Genomic DNA, 19,842 nt, shown 5'->3' with positions numbered 1-19,842 from the left:
ACGGATTCTGACTCGGCGTGTCTTGGGGGCCAAAATATGCCATATCACTTCTCCCCACCCCCCCTCCCCTCCTATGCGTGTCGTGTGGTCCTTAAAGGGCCGAGCGGCATGCCTGGGTCAGAGTGAGGCTAATCACTCACGAGGGGAAGTTCGATTAACTCGTCGCGGGGTGATTTAGAGGGGTGGCACCCCGTGCTTCCAGTAGGATTGACTTTGCTGATTGGGAGGCAAGGGCCTGACGAGGCAAACCCGACATGTCGAACCCGACGTGTTGAAACCGTTGTGGCGAAACTGACGAGGTAACACCGACGTGGCAAAATCGACGAGGCAAAAACGACGTGTCGAAACTAACGTGGTGAAACCAATGAGGCGAAAATGATGTGTCGAAACCGAAGTGGCGAAACCAATGAGGCGGAAACGACATGTCGAAACCGATGAGGTGAAAATGACATGGCAAAACCAACGAGGTGAAACTGACGTGTCGCAGGTCAGATAATGGATTTGGCACGGCTCGGAGTTACGGCTGTCGCGTTTGCAAGTCGACGAGCGAGCCGGGGCGACTCGGTTTAGAGACTTGACGGGTAGCGAGTCGGGGGTTGATGTGGAGCGACTTGGATTAACGGACTAGGCCGGTGATTCGGGCGCTGGATCGATCGAGATATGACTCGAGTATAAGATTGGCCGCAAGGTGTGGCTCGGGCGTTTGGACTGGCCAAGATGCGTAGCTCGGACGTTGAATTGGGCCTATGGGCCGAGTGACCGAACTCGGGCTCGGGTGTTGGATTGGCCGAGATGCAACTCGGGCATTGGATTGGTCAAGATGTGTGGCTCGGGCATTGGATGGCCGAGGTGCATGGCTCGGACGCTGGATTTGGCCGAGATGCGACTCGGGCATTGGATTTGGCCGAGACGTGACTCGGGTGTTGGATTGGCCGAGATGCGACTCGGGCATTGGATTGGCCAAGATGCATGGCTCGGATGTTGGATTGGACCTGTGTCTCACGGACAAACTTCTAAACAGGATGTTTGATGTAATGCTTATGTATGTCCGTGTCTTTTGGTATGTTCATGCTTTGTACAACATGTAGAGGGACGACCGAAGGCTTAATAGTCCCATTTTAGTTAGGTTGGTGGCCGCTTGAGGCTTGTAAATAAAGGTTGTGTCATGAGGACACGTGTGAGAGACTTTCGATCTATAATGGACCATTTTACCCTTTATTGTGCAACTGTTCATAGCTTGTAAAGTCTGTTTGTAATTTGCATTGTCTATGAAGTGTTTTCAGAAATATTTGCTTGTGGATCCTGAATGAGGCATTTTCTCTAACCCGTTCTCTCTTTTGTGGGTCCTAAGGGACATGGGAGGCTTCGGGGAGGCTGACCTTTGCGGACGGACACGCAAGGGTGCCGCACGACTTAGGCAAAACCAGCTAAGTCCGTGACAGATGGTATCAGAGCGGGACAAGCACTCATAGAAACACTTAGCATGCAAATGTGGGGGACCTAGCGGGGCTGCGTTGAGGGCAGTCAGCACACGCATGACCGTTTGGGGGAAAACGGGCATGGAGATGTAGGGAAAAGAGTCGCTCGGAGGAGCGAGCATATGAGATTGGCATTCAGAGGAATGGCCAACCCTTCGCGCAAGAGGCACCATGAGAACAAGCAAGCTTGGAAGAATGTGGAGTGCACAAAGGGTGGGATGACTGAGTTTGAGCTACAACTCAACGTTGACAACTATACTTGATGGTGCTCAAGGCAAGCGAGGTGCTTGGTAAAGGATGAGACCATGCAAGGTGGAATGAGTTGCTCAATGACCAAAATAGTTATGCAAAGCTCACAGAGGTGAGGGGAATTGCTAGCTCGAAGAATTTTGTACTCATGCATGGGCTTGTATGCGGATGATGGAATGTTCGTGGCTATCCCAAGGCGACTGAAACTCGGCACCATGGAGCATTGAAACTTTCTCTTCAGCATGTGAAGGATACGTCCGTAGGAGGCTGAAGTGTGCAACGAGTTTAGCATGTTGCTAGGTCTTGAATGGTGCAGTGGGGGCTGTATTTACGTGGAGCTGCAATCTAGCAAGTGCGTTTGCAGGAGGCAGAACAATGCATAATTTGTTCAGCAGATCGGAGTAGTCCAAGGGGATGGTGGTCTCCGAAACGAAGAGAGATGTTGCTCCAACGGGATAGTTATACAGGAGGGATAAATCCCGGCTCTCTAGAGGGAGAATCATGTGGGACGGACCTTACAAGTTGAGGAGGAGTACCTTAACAAATAACAACTCCATGAAGCTCAATGGACTGAGCAAGCGGCAAGGAGTCGTCGCATGATCTCGCTTGAGAGAATACATTGGTAGATGCATTGCGAGATCAAGTGGGGGAGCGACCCAAAGCAACACAAATGAAGGCACACTTGGAGTCGATATGGAGATCAGACTCAAGGGAGGGCTGACCCGTGGAATGGTGGGCACGAGGGCCACCATCAACTCAATGCAAAAACGAGGAGCGGAGCAATTTGGGTGTAACTTGGCGAAGTACCCAAGCCGCATGAAGGGAGCCAGCATAGAAGATGGAACATGGAGTGGAGGCATAGTGCTTTCCTTGGACAGAGGTCAAGGACATGAACTCTTGCAGAGGCAAGAGCAGGATCATGTTGTTCCATGGGTCATTTATTCTGATGGAGCAGACTCATCTTGCATGGTGCCAAAGACGAAGGGAACTTCTGAGCACATGCACCTTATCTCGGAGGAGCATTTGATGGAGGAACTAAGGCGACTCAATTTGCGAAGGCGGAGTAGGGTTCAGAAGGCCTTAGCACGGGGCAAGAGGACTCAGAGACGGGTACTCTTGAAGAATATGCCACAGTGTTGCCATTCAAGTTACCATGAAGGAAGCGGTGCGTAGTGGAGATTGTGTTGGTAGGGACAGAGGCCCAGGATCTAGACAATGGTGCACTAATTACAGCGAAGTCGGTGGACTTCGGGAGCTACTAGGCGATAGACTGTCCTAGAGCGGTGCTTCATCTAGGTGTGACTCAAGAGTGGGTGGATGAAGGTCGATTGCCAAAGGAGCGAACAAAATCGAAGGTGGAAGAGACCCTGTGATGTATTGGCAGAGGCCACACATGGAGGGATCACAATTCGAGTTTATCCCACAAGGATCAGAATGCAATGGAGATGTCACCAGGAGGTGACATGGTGCAGCGGATCGAGGTGGAACAGTTCGTGGCAAATGCGATACACACGACATAGTCCCGTGAGGGACTAGATCATACAGAGGTATGATCGGGAGCTACTGGAAGCTCCACTTTGGTGAACAACATGACGACAAGAAGGGCTATGGATTCAAGGAGTGAAGTGTTAGGATCGGAGCGGCACTAAGAGGGGGGGGGTGAATTAGTGCAGCGGATTAAAATTTTGGTTTCGACAAATCTTTTGATATGATAAAAACCGAACTTGAAAAGCTTAACTTGAACGTGTGTTCGTAAAGGTGTGCAGCGAAGGTAATGAGGAAATAAAGCACGTATGAAGGTTTACAGTAATGTAAATAGCAATAAGAAAATGCAAACCAGAGATCACGGCAATTTTAAAGTGGTTCGGTCAAATGACCTACATCCATTTGCGAGGCTCTCTTTAATGAGGCTCCCACCTTCCACTAGCAAATCTCTTGAAGGGGAAGGGCAAATACCCCTCTTACAACCTTTTACAAGCGGTTCACACCCTTACAATTTTCAGCAAGAAAGAAGGAGGTGAACACTCTAGCAAATTGAAAACAAGACTTGCTAAGACTTTTCTAAGACCTTTCTCTCAATCAATTGCTTCTCAAAAAGTTGTAATCTCAGCTGAGAATTGAGGGGTATTCATAGGCCTCAAGAGGATTCAAATTTGGGCTCCAAAATTTGAATTCTCTTTGGTTCCCGATGCTGACAGTGCCACCGCTTGTCAGTGGCGGTGCCACCGCCTGTTAGTGTCTGACACTGACAGTGTACTGGCAGTGCCATCGCCTAGCCAAGCGGTGCCACCGCCTGGCTCTCGGGTGCTGGGCGGTGCCACCGTCCATTCTGGCTGTGCCATCGCCAGACCCTTTAGTTCACTGGTTGGGCTTTAAGTCCAGCCCAAACCAAGTCTAATTTTGGGCCCAATTGGCCCTTAACCAGGATATAGGATTATCTTTTAATCCTAATCCTAATTACATGTGAACTACGTAACTAAAAACATCTCAAGCAAGTTTTCAACCGCGAACGTCGAGTCTTGTTCCGACGAACTTCCGGCGGACTTCCGATATGCCCTCGGATTTCTTCCGACGGACTCCCAGTAGGCTCCCGATCTTGTGACGACTTCAACGAGTAGCCGAGCCTTCTCGATGATCTCCGCGAACCTCTGACGATCTCTTCAGCGAACTTCCGAAAGTTCCGACAAGTTCCCGATTTCTTCTCGGTTGGTTCCGGCAGCATCTCCGACGATTCTTTAGACTCTTAAACGTCCATCGAACTTGACTCTGGTATTCTTGCTTTATGTTTTCTTGTTATCATAGTTAATCCTACACACTTAACTCAATAATATGGATTAGATCAATTAACCCATCAATTGATTTTATCATCAAAATCTGAGATTCAACAATCTCCCCCTTTTTGATGATGACAATCAATTGATGACGGAGTTAAACATAACTCCCCCTTTCTATATGCCATATTATGAGAAGATAAAAGTACTTGAATTCCATCCCATTGAATTCAAGCATAAACCAATAAGTTCTAACCATTGAACTTATCGTTATTCTTAGTAAGCATAAGTAAATACGAAACTTCGATGAAAATCATTTTCAAGTCGAATAATAAGGGACGATTTTTACTACAACAGGAGATAAATATTTTCAACATGAATTTCATGATATAGATGTAAGGCATGCTTTCAATATGATCAATCAATCTTGCGATATTCTCAAAGATTTTGCAAGGCATATAAGACATTCGTATCACACAAGCTTTTGCAATTCATATAAGTTATGCTATCAAAATGGTATAAGTCATCACTTTTCTCCCCCTTTGTCATCAACAAAAAGGAGATGAGACTTTGAAGCACACAATTTATGATCATGAAATCATTAGAGAAATAATTCAGCATTAAGATTAATTATTCAAATTTGCTAAAAATATTTATCCAGAATTCATCTTAAAAAAAATCAGCATTCATCCAACAAAAAAAAAAATCAGCATTCATTCAGAAAAAAAATCAGCATATATCCAGAATTTTAAAAATACATCTAAAAAGAAGGTTAGTTTTCGTTCAAAAGATGACAAGCTTCGAACTTGATATTAAGAGTAAACAGAACAGAATAAAAAGATACATCAATTAATCCTTAGGAGGTAGTCCATAGTGCTGATACATAACATCTATTTTTTGATTCATTTGTCGTAGTTCCTTCAAAATTTCAATTTGCTGGAGTTGAATTTGTTCTTGCTGCGATTTGAGTTGGTCTTGTTGGAATTTGATCTGAGACAGTTCTGCCAGAATGAGTCCTTCAGAGGATGAAACAGGGGCTGAAGGTGCTGCGCCAAAGGAACTAGGAGGAGGAGATTCATTTCCCCTAAGAATTGGTGTTTCTGGGTGTTCTACTGGTGGAGGAATAAGATCAGTCCTTCTAGGTTGCCTTACCCATATTCCATTGTTAAATGTGTACCTAAGTCTTTTAAGTAGATTTCTATTGATGATGTTATATCTATCACTTTGAATTGTTTCTTCATCGGGTGTAATACAAATGTCATGAGCAAGAAGAAATCTAGTGATTAACCCCCCATATGGCAACATAGTATCTTTAGCTATAATATCCTACATTGTTACCGGATTGAGTATCCAAAACAGTTATGTTGACCGGTTATAATCCAATACATGGTGCTTATATCTATTTGACTCATTTCATCAAGATGAAATTGCTTAGGAATAGTATGCTTGTTATGATATGATGAGGAATTTTAGAGTTAAAAGGTAGTAAGTGTTCACAACTCTTGGATATTATTCCGAGGTCCGAGTTTGCAAAAATAGTTTCGACAGCTTCGGTGTAAGTTGCTCCGATTATATTAATATCTCATTTACCTCTAAAATAGCAGCCCCTATCTTTTTCAGTAATTCCAATTAGTTCACAAATAGTACTATCAAAAATCCTAATTTGTGTTCCTAAAAGGTAAGTACTTAAGCTATCGTCATCTACCCATAAGTTTGCATAAAAGAGCCTAATTAACCTAGGATAAATTGGTTCATCTATTTGTAGGAGAGGTAGGGCCTCTGGATGAGCAAACCACCTAATGGGTTCTAAGTTTCCTAGTTCATCGAGATCAACGTGTTTACCCTTATGGATAAATCTTGTTTTAAATTTTGGAAACCTAAGGGCCACTTCTTTGGATCTAAAAAGATCGTGGTCATATGAATCTCCTTCAATCCTTTTCCCTTTTGATCTCTTAGGAGCCATTATCTAGACAAGATGATAGATCAAAAAAAAAAAAAAAAATTGTAAAGAAAAGGTAAAACAATGAGAAGAGGAAGAAAAGATTTTACCTTATGGAGTGTTTCTTAGAGGATGGAGAGCTTGGACCAATAAGAATCCCTCTCCAAGACTTCTAGAGGTTAGAATAAGAGTTAGGAAGTTTTTGGGAGAGTTTGAGCGAGGCCTTCACGGGTTGGGGGCGGTGTCACCGCTGGCCCTAACCCTTCGGTATTTAAAGGGTGTCTCGGACGGTGCCACCGCCAAACCGAGCGGTGCCACCGCCTGGCACCCGAGCGCTCAGGCGGTGCCACCGCTGGCGTGCCGCGGAAGAAGAAAAAAAAAAAATCCTTTCTTCCCCCTTTTGTTTTTCAAAGGTGTTTGACTCAAGATAGGTTAAGATAATGAGTTGTACTTTAATATGTTATTTTGAATCGAAGGAGAATGATGAAGTCAAATCCATAGAAGAACGAAAAAGAATAAGACATTTTTCGAAAAATATATTCAAACAAGCTAATTTTCAAGGACAATTTAACATGCCTAGTTCCTTTCTAATGAATTCAAATTGGTCTTCATTTAAGGCTTTTGTAAAAATATCTGCCAATTGATGCTTTGTGTCAATAAATTCTAAAACAACATTATTGTTAAGGACATGATCGCGTATGAAATGATGCCTAATATCGATATGCTTAGTTCTAGAGTGCTGAATTGGATTTTTGGTAAGACATATGACACTAGTATTATCATATTTTATGGGAACGTTTTTGAAGTGAATTCCATAGTCTTCTAATGTATTTTTCATCCAAACAACTTGTGCACAGTATGCACTTGCAGCAATGTATTCGGCTTCCGCCATAGATAGTGCAACTGAATTTTATTTCTTGGAAGTCCAAGAAACAAGTGCATGTCCTAAAAATTGGTATATTTCGGATGTACTTTTTCTATCTATCCTGCATCCGCCAAAATCGGCATCTGCATAAGCTATTAAATCAAATTTTTCATATTTTGGATACCACAATCCTAAATTTGGAGTTCCTTTAAGATACCTAAATATTCTTTTAACACTCTTAAGATGAGATAATTTAGGATTAGATTGAAACCTAGCATAAAGTCCTACACTAAACATAATATCCGGTCTAGTCGCGGTGAGGTAGAGTAGACTACCTATCATTCTCCTATATGTTTTTTGATCGAAATTTTCACTATTTTTATCCATATCTAACTTAGTCGAAATACTCATAGGGGTATTTATTGCTTTTGAATTATCCATGTTAAATCATTTTAACAATTCTAATGTATATTTAGATTGGTTAAGAAATATACCATCACTAAGTTGTTTGATTTGTAATCCTAAAAAGAAAGTTAATTCACCTATTAAACTAATTTCAAATTCATGATTCATACATTTGGCAAATGATTCACATAGTGATTTATCCGAAGAGTCAAAAATAATAGTGTCAACATAAATTTGCACAATAAGAAAATTATTTTCAAAATGTTTGATAAACAATGTAGTATCAACCTTGCATTTGATAAAATTATTTAAAATAAGAAAGGAACTAAGCCTTTCATACCAAGCTCTAGGAGCTTGTTTCAAGCCATAGAGAGCCTTAGTCAAATTGAATACATGATTAGGAAGAAGAGAATTTTCAAATCCGGGAGGTTGTTCAACATATACTTCTTCGGAAATAAAACCATTCAAGAAGGCACTTTTGACATCCATTTGAAACCGTTTAAAATTATTACTACTAGCATAGGCAAGGAGCATCCTAATGGCTTCTAATCTTACCACAGGAGTGAAGGTTTCTTCGTAGTCGATACCTTCTTCTTGGTTGAAACCTTTGGCCACTAATCTAGCCTTGTTTCTAACCACGATACCATTTTCGTCTTGCTTGTTTCTAAAGACCCATTTAGTACCAATGACTAAATGGTCACTAGGTCTAGGAATAAGCTTCCATACCTTATTCCTCTCAAATTGACTTAATTCCTCTTGCATTACAATAACCCAAAAATTATCTTTTAAGGCCTCGTCAATGTATTTAGGTTCGATTTGAGAAAGGAAGGCGGTGTTAGCACAAAAATTCTTAAAAGAGGAACGAGTTTGAACCCCTTTTGATGTATCTCCTATAATTAGCTCCTTTGGATGGGCATCTATATACTTCCATTCCTTGGGTAAGGAAATTTCGGAAGAATGTGCATCGAAGTTGCTATTTTGAGGAGGGGGTTCATCTAAATTCAAATTATCAAAACCAAGATCATCATCAAAATCATTTTTCTTTAAATCAAAAATTTCATTAAAAACTACATAAATAGACTCTTCTATTACTAAGGTTCTTTTGTTAAAAACCCGAAAAGCCTTAGAAACGGAAGAGTAACCAAGAAAGATGCCTTTATCGGATTTAGCATCAAATTTTCCTAAGGCATCCCTTTCATTCAAAATAAAGCATTTACAACCGAAAACTTTAAAATAGGAAACATTTGGTTTTTTGTTATTCCATAATTCATAGGGAGTTTTTGATAGGGACGGTCTTATTAGAACCCTATTCATGATGTAGCAAGCCATATTCACGGCTTCGGCTCAAAAATACTTGTGTAAATTATGTTTATTTAACATCGTTCTTGCCATTTCTTGTAGGTTTCTATTTTTTTCTTTCAACTACTCCATTTTGTTGAGGATTTCTCGAGTGGAGAAGTTGTGATTGTATCTATTAACTTCACAAAAATTTTGAAAGTCACGGTTTTGAAATTCGCCACCGTAATCACTCCGAATTGATGAAATCATGAAGCCTTTTTCGTTTTGAGTGAGTTTATAAAATTTAGAGAAACACTTGAAACAATCACTTTTGTGAGCTAAGAAATAGGTCCAAGTGTATCTAGTATAGTCATCCACAATTACAAACACATATTTACTTCCTCCTAGACTTGTCGTATCAATTGGTCCAAATAAGTCCAAATGAATCAATTGTAATGGTCTAGTGGTGCTAATTTGAATTTTTGGTTTGAAACTAGTTTTTATTTGTTTACCTAGTTGACATGCATCACATACTTTGTCCTTAATAAACTTTATATTTGGAATTCCTCGTATTAATTCTCTAGATCTTAGATATTAGTTTCATGCTTGCATGGCCTAGTCTCCTATGCCAAAGCCAAGCATCATCATTTAAAGCGGAGAAGCACATTTCATTACTTAGTTCATTAAGGTTGATGGTGTAGACATTATTTTGTTTTAATGCAATCATAGTTATGTTATGGTTTGGTTTTTCAATAATATACACATTTGATTCAAATCTGACGATATAACCTTTATCGCATAATTGACTAACACTCAAGAGATTATGTTTCAATCCATCAACTAGTAAGACATCATCAATAGAAAATTTTAATTTGTTACCTATGGTTCCCTTGCCAATGATTTTGCCTTGGTTGTTGTCTCCGAAGGTGACGTACCCTTCTTCTTTGCTAGTGAGCATAGAGAAATGAGATGGATCTCCAATCATATGTCTTGAGCATCCACTATCGAGATACCATCTCTTACTCCTAGCTTGTGATGGTGTATGTTTCTACAAGAAGGGATTATTTTTAGGTACCCATTTTCTTTTGGGTGCCTTAAAAACTGATCTGACTTGTTCATCATATTACATAGAATTGATCATAGTTCATTTAGGAACCCAAATTAGTTTGTTCGGACTAATTTTCTTGAATGGACATTTATAAGTTTTATGTCCATATTTGCAACAGAAGTTGCAATTGCTTTGGTGCCGAACATGTAAGACAGGGCCTTTAATGAAGATGGTTGGATTTTGGTGAGTACTTCTCACAAATCCGATTCCACTTCTTTTAGGAACGTGACCCTTATTTATAAGAATCATGTTCAAAGACTTACTACCAACCTCGAATTTCTTCAAGGTATCCTTAAGCAGCAAGTTCTCCTTTTGGAGAGTTTCTAGATCATGACATTTTATACATGGAGCTAAACTATCATGATATTCAGTCTTTAATTTATTGAAATTACAAGTGAGACTATCATGCTCCTTTTTTAGCAATTTATATTTTCTACTAATTGTCTTACATTCATCAAATAACTCACGGAAGGCATTTAATAATTCATGATATGGTAAATCTGCATCAATTAAATCCGTAACCTCTTCTCCGATGGCCATTAGGGTGTAATGAGCAACTTGCTCGGTGTTGGACTCATCTTCTTCAGACGCGCTTGAATCTGTTAGGATCGAGAGCACTAAGAGGGGGGGGGGGGTGAATTAGTGCAGCGGAAATCTTACAGCGATTAAAAACCAAAAGCTGCGTTCGTTCAAAAACTATTATGATGCAAAAGCTAATTCTCAATTTGTATCTAAGTGCAGTTTGCGTCTAAGCGCAGATTGCGTCTAAGCGCAGTTTTGCGTCTAAGCGCAGTTTACGTCTAAACTCAGATTTACGTCTAAACGCAGTTTTACGTCTAAACGCAGATTTACGTCTAAACACAGATTTACGTCTAAACGCGGTTTTACGTCTAAACGCAGATTTACGTCTAAACTCAGATTTACGTCTAAACTCAGATTTACGTCTAAACACAGATTTACGTCTAAACGCAGTTTTACGTCTAAACGCAGATTTACGTCTAAACGCAGATTTACGTCTAAACGCAGTTTTACGTCTAAACGCAGATTTACGTCTAAACTCAGATTTACGTCTAAACTCAGATTTACGTCTAAACGCAGATTTACGTCTAAACGTAGTTTTACGTCTAGACGCAGATTTACGTCTAAACTTTGAAACTCGTTTGTATACTCGCAGAAGGCAGTATGCAGTTGAAATCAAGACGTAAACGTGAACTGAGATCTGATGATTGTGCGAGGAAAGCCGATTTACGTCTGAATGCAGTTTTACGTCTAAATGTTGAAACTCGTTCGTAAAATTGTAGAGGACAGTTTGCAGTTATCAATAGGATCAAAATGTAAGTGTAAACTGCAAAGAAGCTCGTTCGTAAAAGCACGGAAGACAGTTCTGCAGAATCAAACGTAAACGTAAACTGTAATGTATGAAAATACGAATTTACGTCTGAATGCAGATTCGGAAGAACAGCACTTAGAACTTGTTCGTGAAAGCGCAGAGAGCAGTAGTAATGAAGGAGGTTTGCAGTAATGATAAAGTGCTCGAGAATAAACGCAAACCAGAGATTTAGAGTGGTTCGGTCAGCCTTGACCTACTCCACTTTTGGCTTCCTCCACCGACGAGGTTGCCGACGTCAACTAGGGGCCTTCCTTCAATAGGCGAAGGCCAAACTGCCCTTTTACAATTTCTCTCCTTTTGACAGGCTCAGGAGACAACCTTTACAGACCTTTCTCTCCTCACTTTACAACTGAAAACTTGAAGAACAGAAGGAGGAGACTTAAAGGCTGTACAACACTTTTGAGCTCTTAGAATCACAGAAAAGATCAAGATTTCGGTGTAGGTCTGTATCTTTTCAGTGCTGAATGGGTGGGGTATTTATAGGCCCCAACCCAATTCAAAATTCGAGCTCAAAACCATCAAATCCCGGAATTCCGGGATCAGGCGGTTGCACCTCTTGACTGGAGAGGTTGCACCGCCTGGCAGAGCTCGAAGACTGAGCTCAGGCGGATGCACCTCTCTGTCAGGGGTGGTTGCACCTTTCTGCCAGAGCTCGAAGACCGAGCTCAGGCGATGCATCACCTGTCCAAAGAGGTTGCACCTCTCTGCCAGAGCTCGAAGACCGAGCTCGGTGGTTGCACCTCTCGGCAGAGCTCGGAACTTGAGCTCTGGCGGTGCTACCTCTTGACAGAGGAGGTTGCACCGCCCAGTCTCGCTTGGAGACTGAGCCCTGGGCGGTTGCACCGCCTGGCTGGAGCGGTTGCACCGCCCAGTCTCGCTGGGAGACTTAGTCTGGGCGGTTGCACCTCCCTGCCTGGGCGGTTGCACCTCCCACAGCTACTTGGGTTCGAATGGGTTGAACCATTCGACCCAACTTGAGTTCTTCAAGGGCCCAATTGCCCCAGGATTAAGCTAATGGGATCACCTCCCATTTCTAACTTAATCACCGTGCTAACTACGATTAAATCTAAGATAATTTCTGCAGCTTTGCTTCGGTACGTCAATCGCTTCTTCCGGCGAGTTTCCGGTGAACTTCCGTCGATCATCCGATGAACCCTCGGTGATGCTTCTGCGGACTTCCGGCAAACTCCTGGACTTTGCGACGATCCACTTGGCGAGTTCCGACGAGCTTCGCTTGGCAAGCTTCTGGACTTCTCGGATCTGTTCTCGCTGAACCTCCGACGACCGTCCGAACTTCCGTCGAACTCTAGAACTCCCAACGTGATCATGATCTTGACTCCGGCGCAACACCTGCTGCTTGTCTAACTTTCATCGTAGTTAATCCTGCACAACAAAACAAAACTTCGATCGAGACAATTAATCCTAAGCAATTAACCAAGTTGTCCGACATGTCATTGGTCCCTCGACGCTTCGTCCGATTCTTCGGCGCATCGTCCTCTTCTGCAGCCTATTGCCCAATCGGCCAGTCGACTCTGCAACTCCGATATCCTTGGCACAATACCCGCTCTTCTTGGCCCGATGCCTGAGTCCACGGCCCGAAGCCTTCTGTCGATACGTCGACCGATCCACCGGCCCGACATCCAATCTTCTGACATGTTCCTTCGGCACAACATAATTTTCCTGCTTTAATTGTCTCATCCTGATCAAAGCATCCTGCGTCACTCAAAACGCAGATTAAATCATAAACATATATCAAGTAGTTTCATCATCAAAATACGAGATTCAACAATCTCCCCCTTTTTGATGATGACAACCACTTGATGACGGAGTTAAACTTAACTCCCGGAGTTTAAACAAACTCCCCCTATCAATATGCCATATTGATAGAACCTTGAATTCAAACTGAATTCAAGTCATTGCAATATTCATCATGAATACTTGCAACACGTCAACATGAACTTATGCATAAACTTATGCATCACATGTCATGTCATCAACATACTTCTCCCCCTTTGTCATCAACAAAAAGGAGAAGTACTACAATCAAGTGTGTGTGATATTGGTTCAACTCATTGCATGAAAATCATAATATCAAGTTTTATCATCATGCAAGTTTGCTAATATCAATGTGTTTTGTTCTTGAGTGTTGTATAGGATTTTTAGTTAAGCATATTGCACTCGTGTTATCACATTTAATGGGAATATCTTTAAGATTCACTTTGTAATCTTCTAAAGTGTTTTTCATCCATACAACTTGTGCACAGCATGCACTTGCTGCAATGTATTCAGCTTCGGTTGTTGATAGGGCAACCGAGTTTTGTTTCTTAGATGACCAGGATACAAGGGCATGTCCTAAAAATTGACATGATCCTGATGTGCTTTTTCTGTCTAGTCTACAGCCAGCGAAGTCCGCATCAGCATAAGCTGTTAATTCAAAATTTTCTGATTTTGGGTACCATAATCCTAGATTGGTAGTTCCATTAAGATATCTGAGTATTCTTTTGACTGCTTTGAGATGAGATATCTTAGGGTCTGATTGAAATCTAGCACAAAGTCCTACACTGAACATGATGTCTGGTCTGGTGGCAGTGAGGTAAAGTAAACTTCCTATCATACCCCTATAGGTTTTTTGATCGAAGCTTTCTCCATTCTCATCAATTTCTAACTTAGTGGAGGTGCTCATAGGAGTGTCAATGGCTTTTGAATTATTCATTTTGAACTTCTTTAGCAAACTCACAGCATATTTGGTTTGACTAATAAAGATGTCATTGCATAGTTGTTTGATTTGTAGGCCTAAGAAGAATGTTAACTCTCCCATTAGACTCATTTCGAATTCATGACTCATAGTTTTCGCAAAGGATTCACAAAGAGATTCATTTGTAGAACCAAAGATAATATCATCAACATAAATCTGAACAATGAGAAAATTATTTTCAAAATTCTTGATAAACAATGTAGTATCAACCTTGCCTTTTATGAAATTATTTTCAATGAGAAAAGAGCTAAGTCTCTCATACCAAGCCCTTGGGGCTTGCTTTAAACCATAGAGAGCTTTAGTTAATCTAAACACATGATTAGGGTAGCCATTATTTTCAAATCCAGGAGGTTGTTCAACATAAACTTCTTCGGAAATGAAACCATTTAGAAAAGCGCTTTTAACATCCATTTGAAATAACTTAAAATTATTGCAACTAGCGTAGGCAAGGAGCATCCTTATGGCTTCCAATCGAGCCACAGGTGCGAAGGTTTCTTCGTAATCGATACCTTCTTCTTGGTTGAAACCTTTGGCCACTAATCTAGCCTTGTTTCTAACCACGATACCATTTTCATCTTGCTTGTTTCTAAAGACCCATTTAGTACCAATTACTAAATGGTCATTTGGCCTAGGAACAAGCGTCCATACCTTATTTCTCTCAAATTGATTTAATTCATCTTGCATTGCGATAATCCATGAATCATCTTTCATGGCTTCATCAACACATTTGGGTTCAATTTGGGAGAGAAAAGCGGCGTTGGCACAAAAGTTTTTAAAAGAAGATCGTGTTTGAACCCCCTTTGATGTGTCTCCTAGGATTAGCTCCTTAGGATGAGCATCTATATACTTCCAATCCTTGGGTAAGGATGTTTCGGAAGTGGATGCATCCAAGTTGCTAGTTGGAGACGGGGTTTCGTTTAAATTCAAGGAATCAAAATTAACATCATCATCAAGATCATTTTTCTTAATTTCTGAAATCTCATTGAAAACAACATGGATGGATTCTTCAATAATTAAGGTTCTTTTATTGAAGATGCGAAAAGCTTTAGAAACCGAAGAATAACCAAGAAAGATTCCTTCATCAGATTTAGCATCGAATTTTCCTAAGTTATCCTTTTCATTCAAGATAAAACACTTACACCCAAAGACTTTAAAATATGAGACATTGGGTTTTTTGTTATTCCACAACTCATAAGGAGTTTTGGTGAGTAAGGGTCTTACTAGGACTCTATTTAAAATATAGCATGCAGTGTTTACAGCTTCGGCCCAAAAATATTTGGGTAGGCTATGTTCATTCAACATGGTTCTTGCCATTTCTTATAAATTTCGATTTTTTCTTTCTACTACCCCATTTTGTTGAGGATTTCTTGGAGTAGAGAAATTATGGTTGTATCCGTTGAGTTCACAGAATTCTTGGAAGTCATGGTTTTGAAATTCTCCACCATGATCACTTTTAATTGACGAAATCATAGATTCCTTCTCATTTTGAACAAGTTTACAAAACTTGGTAAAATATCTAAAGCATTCATTTTTTTGTTTTAAGAAGTAGGTCCATGTATATCTGCTGTAGTCATCAATAATGACAAAGGCGTATTTACTACCTCCTAGACTCGATGTAGAGATTGGTCCGAACAAGTCCATATGGATCAATTGTAAGGGTCTAGAGGTGCTTATTTGATTCTTAGCTTTGAAGCTACCCCTAATTTGCTTACCTAATTGGCAAGCATCACATACATTATCTTTGATGAACTTGATATGAGGAATTCCTCTTACAAGTTTTCTAGATGATACTTGAGTGATTAGTTTCATGCTAGCATGACCTAATCTTCTATGCCATAGCCAAGCATCCTCATTCATAACGGCAAAGCACATTTCATCACATAAGTCATTGATGTCAATAGTGTATACGTTGTTTTGTTTTAATGCAATCATAGATATATTTTTGTGTGGTTTTTCAATGATGCAAGCATTAGATTCAAATCTTATAATATATCCTTTATCACATAATTGACTAATGCTCAAGAGGTTATGTTTTAAACCATCAACTAGTAAAACATCTTCAATAGAGAGGTTGGATTTGTTACCTATGGTTCCTTTGCCAATGATTTTACCCTTGTTGTTGTCTCCGAAGGTGACATATCCTTCGTCTATGCTAGTGAGCTTAGAGAATTGAGATGGATCTCCGGTCATATGCCTTGAGCATCCACTATCAAGGTACCATTTCTTGCTCCTAGCTTGCGATTGTTTAGTTTTCTACAAGAAAGGATGATGTTTAGGTACCCATTTGCTTTTGGGTGCCTCATAAATAGATCTACATTTTCTATCATGTTGCATAGAGTTTATCATGGTTCCTTTAGGAACCCAAATTAATTTGTTTAGACTTATTTTCTTGAATGGACAACAATGTGTCTTGTGTCCCGATTTGCAACAAAAGTTGCACTTGGTTTGGTGTTGAACATGTAAGATGGAGCCTTTTATGAAGGTGGTTGGATTTTGATGAGGATTTCTCACAAATCCAATCCCGCTCCTTTTTGGAATGTGACCCTTGTTTGCAAGGATCATGTTTAATGACTTGCTACCAACCTCGAATTTCTTCAAGGTGTCCTTGAGTAGCAGATTTTCTTTTTGCATAGTTTCTAAATCATGACATTTGATACATGAATTTATACTATCATGATGTTCGACTTTTAACTTATCAAACTCACAAGTAAGATTATCATGCATCTTTTTCAGCAATTTATATTTTCTACTTATACTCTTGCATTCGTCAAATAAGTCATTGAAGGCATTTAATAATTCATCGAAAGATAAATCAGCATCTATTGAATTTGTTACCTCGTCTTCGATGGCCATTAAGGCGTAATGAGCAACTTGCTCGGTGTTGGACTCCTCTTCCTCAGATGCGCTCGAATCATCCCATGTTGCTTGGAGCGCCTTCTTCTTTGTTGTTCTTTTCTTGACTTGGGGACAATCACTCTTGTAGTGTCCCGGCTTTTTACATTCGTAGCAGATCACTTGGTCCTTCTTGGGTTCAAGTTTATTTTTCACATCGTTTTTAAACTTGTTTCTTTTGAAGAATTTCTTAAACTTTCTTGTCAAAAGTGCCAAGTCATCATCACAGTCCTCATCACTTGAGTTTTCTCTCAAGTGGCATTCAGAAGTTTTAAGTGCCATATCCTTCCTGTTCTTTGGAAGGATGTCTTCTTGCTCTTCATGAGCTTTGCAAGTCATTTCGTAGGTCATTAATGACCCGATTAGTTCTTCAAGAGGGAAATTTCGCAGATCTTTTGCCTCTTGAATAGCGGTGACTTTAGGATCCCAACTCTTAGGAAGGGATCTTAGTATCTTATTAACAAGCTCAAAATCCGAAAAGCTCTTTCCGAGTCCTTTTAGACCGTTGACGACATCCGTGAAACGGGTAAACATGTCGCCAATGGTTTCACTCGGTTTCATCCGAAAGAGTTCGAAAGAGTGTAACAGCAAATTGATTTTTGACTCTTTTACTCTACTTGTGCCCTCATGGGTCACTTCGAGTGTGTGCCAAATATCAAATGCAGTTTCACAAGTTAAAACACGGTTAAACTCGTTTTTATCGAGTGCACAAAATAAGGCATTCATAGCCTTTGCATTTAGAGCGAAAGCCTTCTTCTCCAAATCATTCCAATCGATCATTGGAAGAGAAGACTTTAAAAAACCATTCTCGACAAGATTCCATAATTCAAAATCCATAGAAATAAGAAAGATCCTCATTCGGGTCTTCCAGTAGGTGTAGTCCGTCCCATTAAACATGGGTGGACGTGTAATAGAATGGCCCTCTTGATTTCCGGCGTAAGTCATCTCTCTTGGATTTTAATCCTTTTGAGAGTTAACCGTGCTCTGATACCAATTGTTAGGATCGAGAGCACTAAGAGGGGGGGGGGGTGAATTAGTGCAGCGGAAATCTTACAGCGATTAAAAACCAAAAGCTGCGTTCGTTCAAAAACTATTATGATGCAAAAGCTAATTCTCAGTTTGTATCTAAGTGCAGTTTGCGTCTAAGCGCAGATTGCGTCTAAGCGCAGTTTTGCGTCTAAGCGCAGTTTACGTCTAAACTCAGATTTACGTCTAAACGCAGTTTTACGTCTAAACGCAGATTTACGTCTAAACGCAGATTTACGTCTAAACACAGTTTTACGTCTAAACGCAGATTTACGTCTAAACGCAGATTTACGTCTAAACTCAGATTTACGTCTAAACTCATATTTACGTCTAAACGCAGATTTACGTCTAAACGCAGTTTTACGTCTAAACGCAGATTTACGTCTAAACGCAGATTTACGTCTAAACGCAGTTTTACGTCTAAACGCAGATTTACGTCTAAACTCAGATTTACGTCTAAACTCAGATTTACGTCTAAACGCAGATTTACGTCTAAACGCAGTTTTACGTCTAGACGCAGATTTACGTCTAAACTTTGAAACTCGTTTGTATACTCGCAGAAGGCAGTATGCAGTTGAAATCAAGACGTAAACGTGAACTGAGATCTGATGATTGTGCGAGGAAAGCCGATTTACGTCTGAATGCAGTTTTACGTCTAAATGTTGAAACTCGTTCGTAAAATTGTAGAGGACAGTTTGCAGTTATCAATAGGATCAAAATGTAAGTGTAAACTGCAAAGAAGCTCGTTCGTAAAAGCACGGAAGACAGTTCTGCAGAATCAAACGTAAACGTAAACTGTAATGTATGAAAATACGAATTTACGTCTGAATGCAGATTCGGAAGAACAGCACTTAGAACTTGTTCGTGAAAGCGCAGAGAGCAGTAGTAATGAAGGAGGTTTGCAGTAATGATAAAGTGCTCGAGAATAAACGCAAACCAGAGATTTAGAGTGGTTCGGTCAGCCTTGACCTACTCCACTTTTGGCTTCCTCCACCGACGAGGTTGCCGACGTCAACTAGGGGCCTTCCTTCAATAGGCGAAGGCCAAACTGCCCTTTTACAATTTCTCTCCTTTTGACAGGCTCAGGAGACAACCTTTACAGACCTTTCTCTCCTCACTTTACAACTGAAAACTTGAAGAACAGAAGGAGGAGACTTAAAGGCTGTACAACACTTTTGAGCTCTTAGAATCACAGAAAAGATCAAGATTTCGGTGTAGGTCTGTATCTTTTCAGTGCTGAATGGGTGGGGTATTTATAGGCCCCAACCCAATTCAAAATTCGAGCTCAAAACCATCAAATCCCGGAATTCCGGGATCAGGCGGTTGCACCTCTTGACTGGAGAGGTTGCACCGCCTGGCAGAGCTCGAAGACTGAGCTCAGGCGGATGCACCTCTCTGTCAGGGGTGGTTGCACCTTTCTGCCAGAGCTCGAAGACCGAGCTCAGGCGATGCATCACCTATCCAAAGAGGTTGCACCTCTCTGCCAGAGCTCGAAGACCGAGCTCGGTGGTTGCACCTCTCGGCAGAGCTCGGAACTTGAGCTCTGGCGGTGCTACCTCTTGACAGAGGAGGTTGCACCGCCCAGTCTCGCTTGGAGACTGAGCCCTGGGCGGTTGCACCGCCTGGCTGGAGCGGTTGCACCGCCCAGTCTCGCTGGGAGACTTAGTCTGGGCGGTTGCACCTCCC

The sequence above is a fragment of the Musa acuminata genome, chromosome BXJ3-7, assembly GCF_036884655.1.
Source record: "Musa acuminata AAA Group cultivar baxijiao chromosome BXJ3-7, Cavendish_Baxijiao_AAA, whole genome shotgun sequence".
In the NCBI taxonomy this organism is placed as follows: domain Eukaryota; kingdom Viridiplantae; phylum Streptophyta; class Magnoliopsida; order Zingiberales; family Musaceae; genus Musa; species Musa acuminata.
This window is presented reverse-complemented; position numbering follows the sequence as displayed.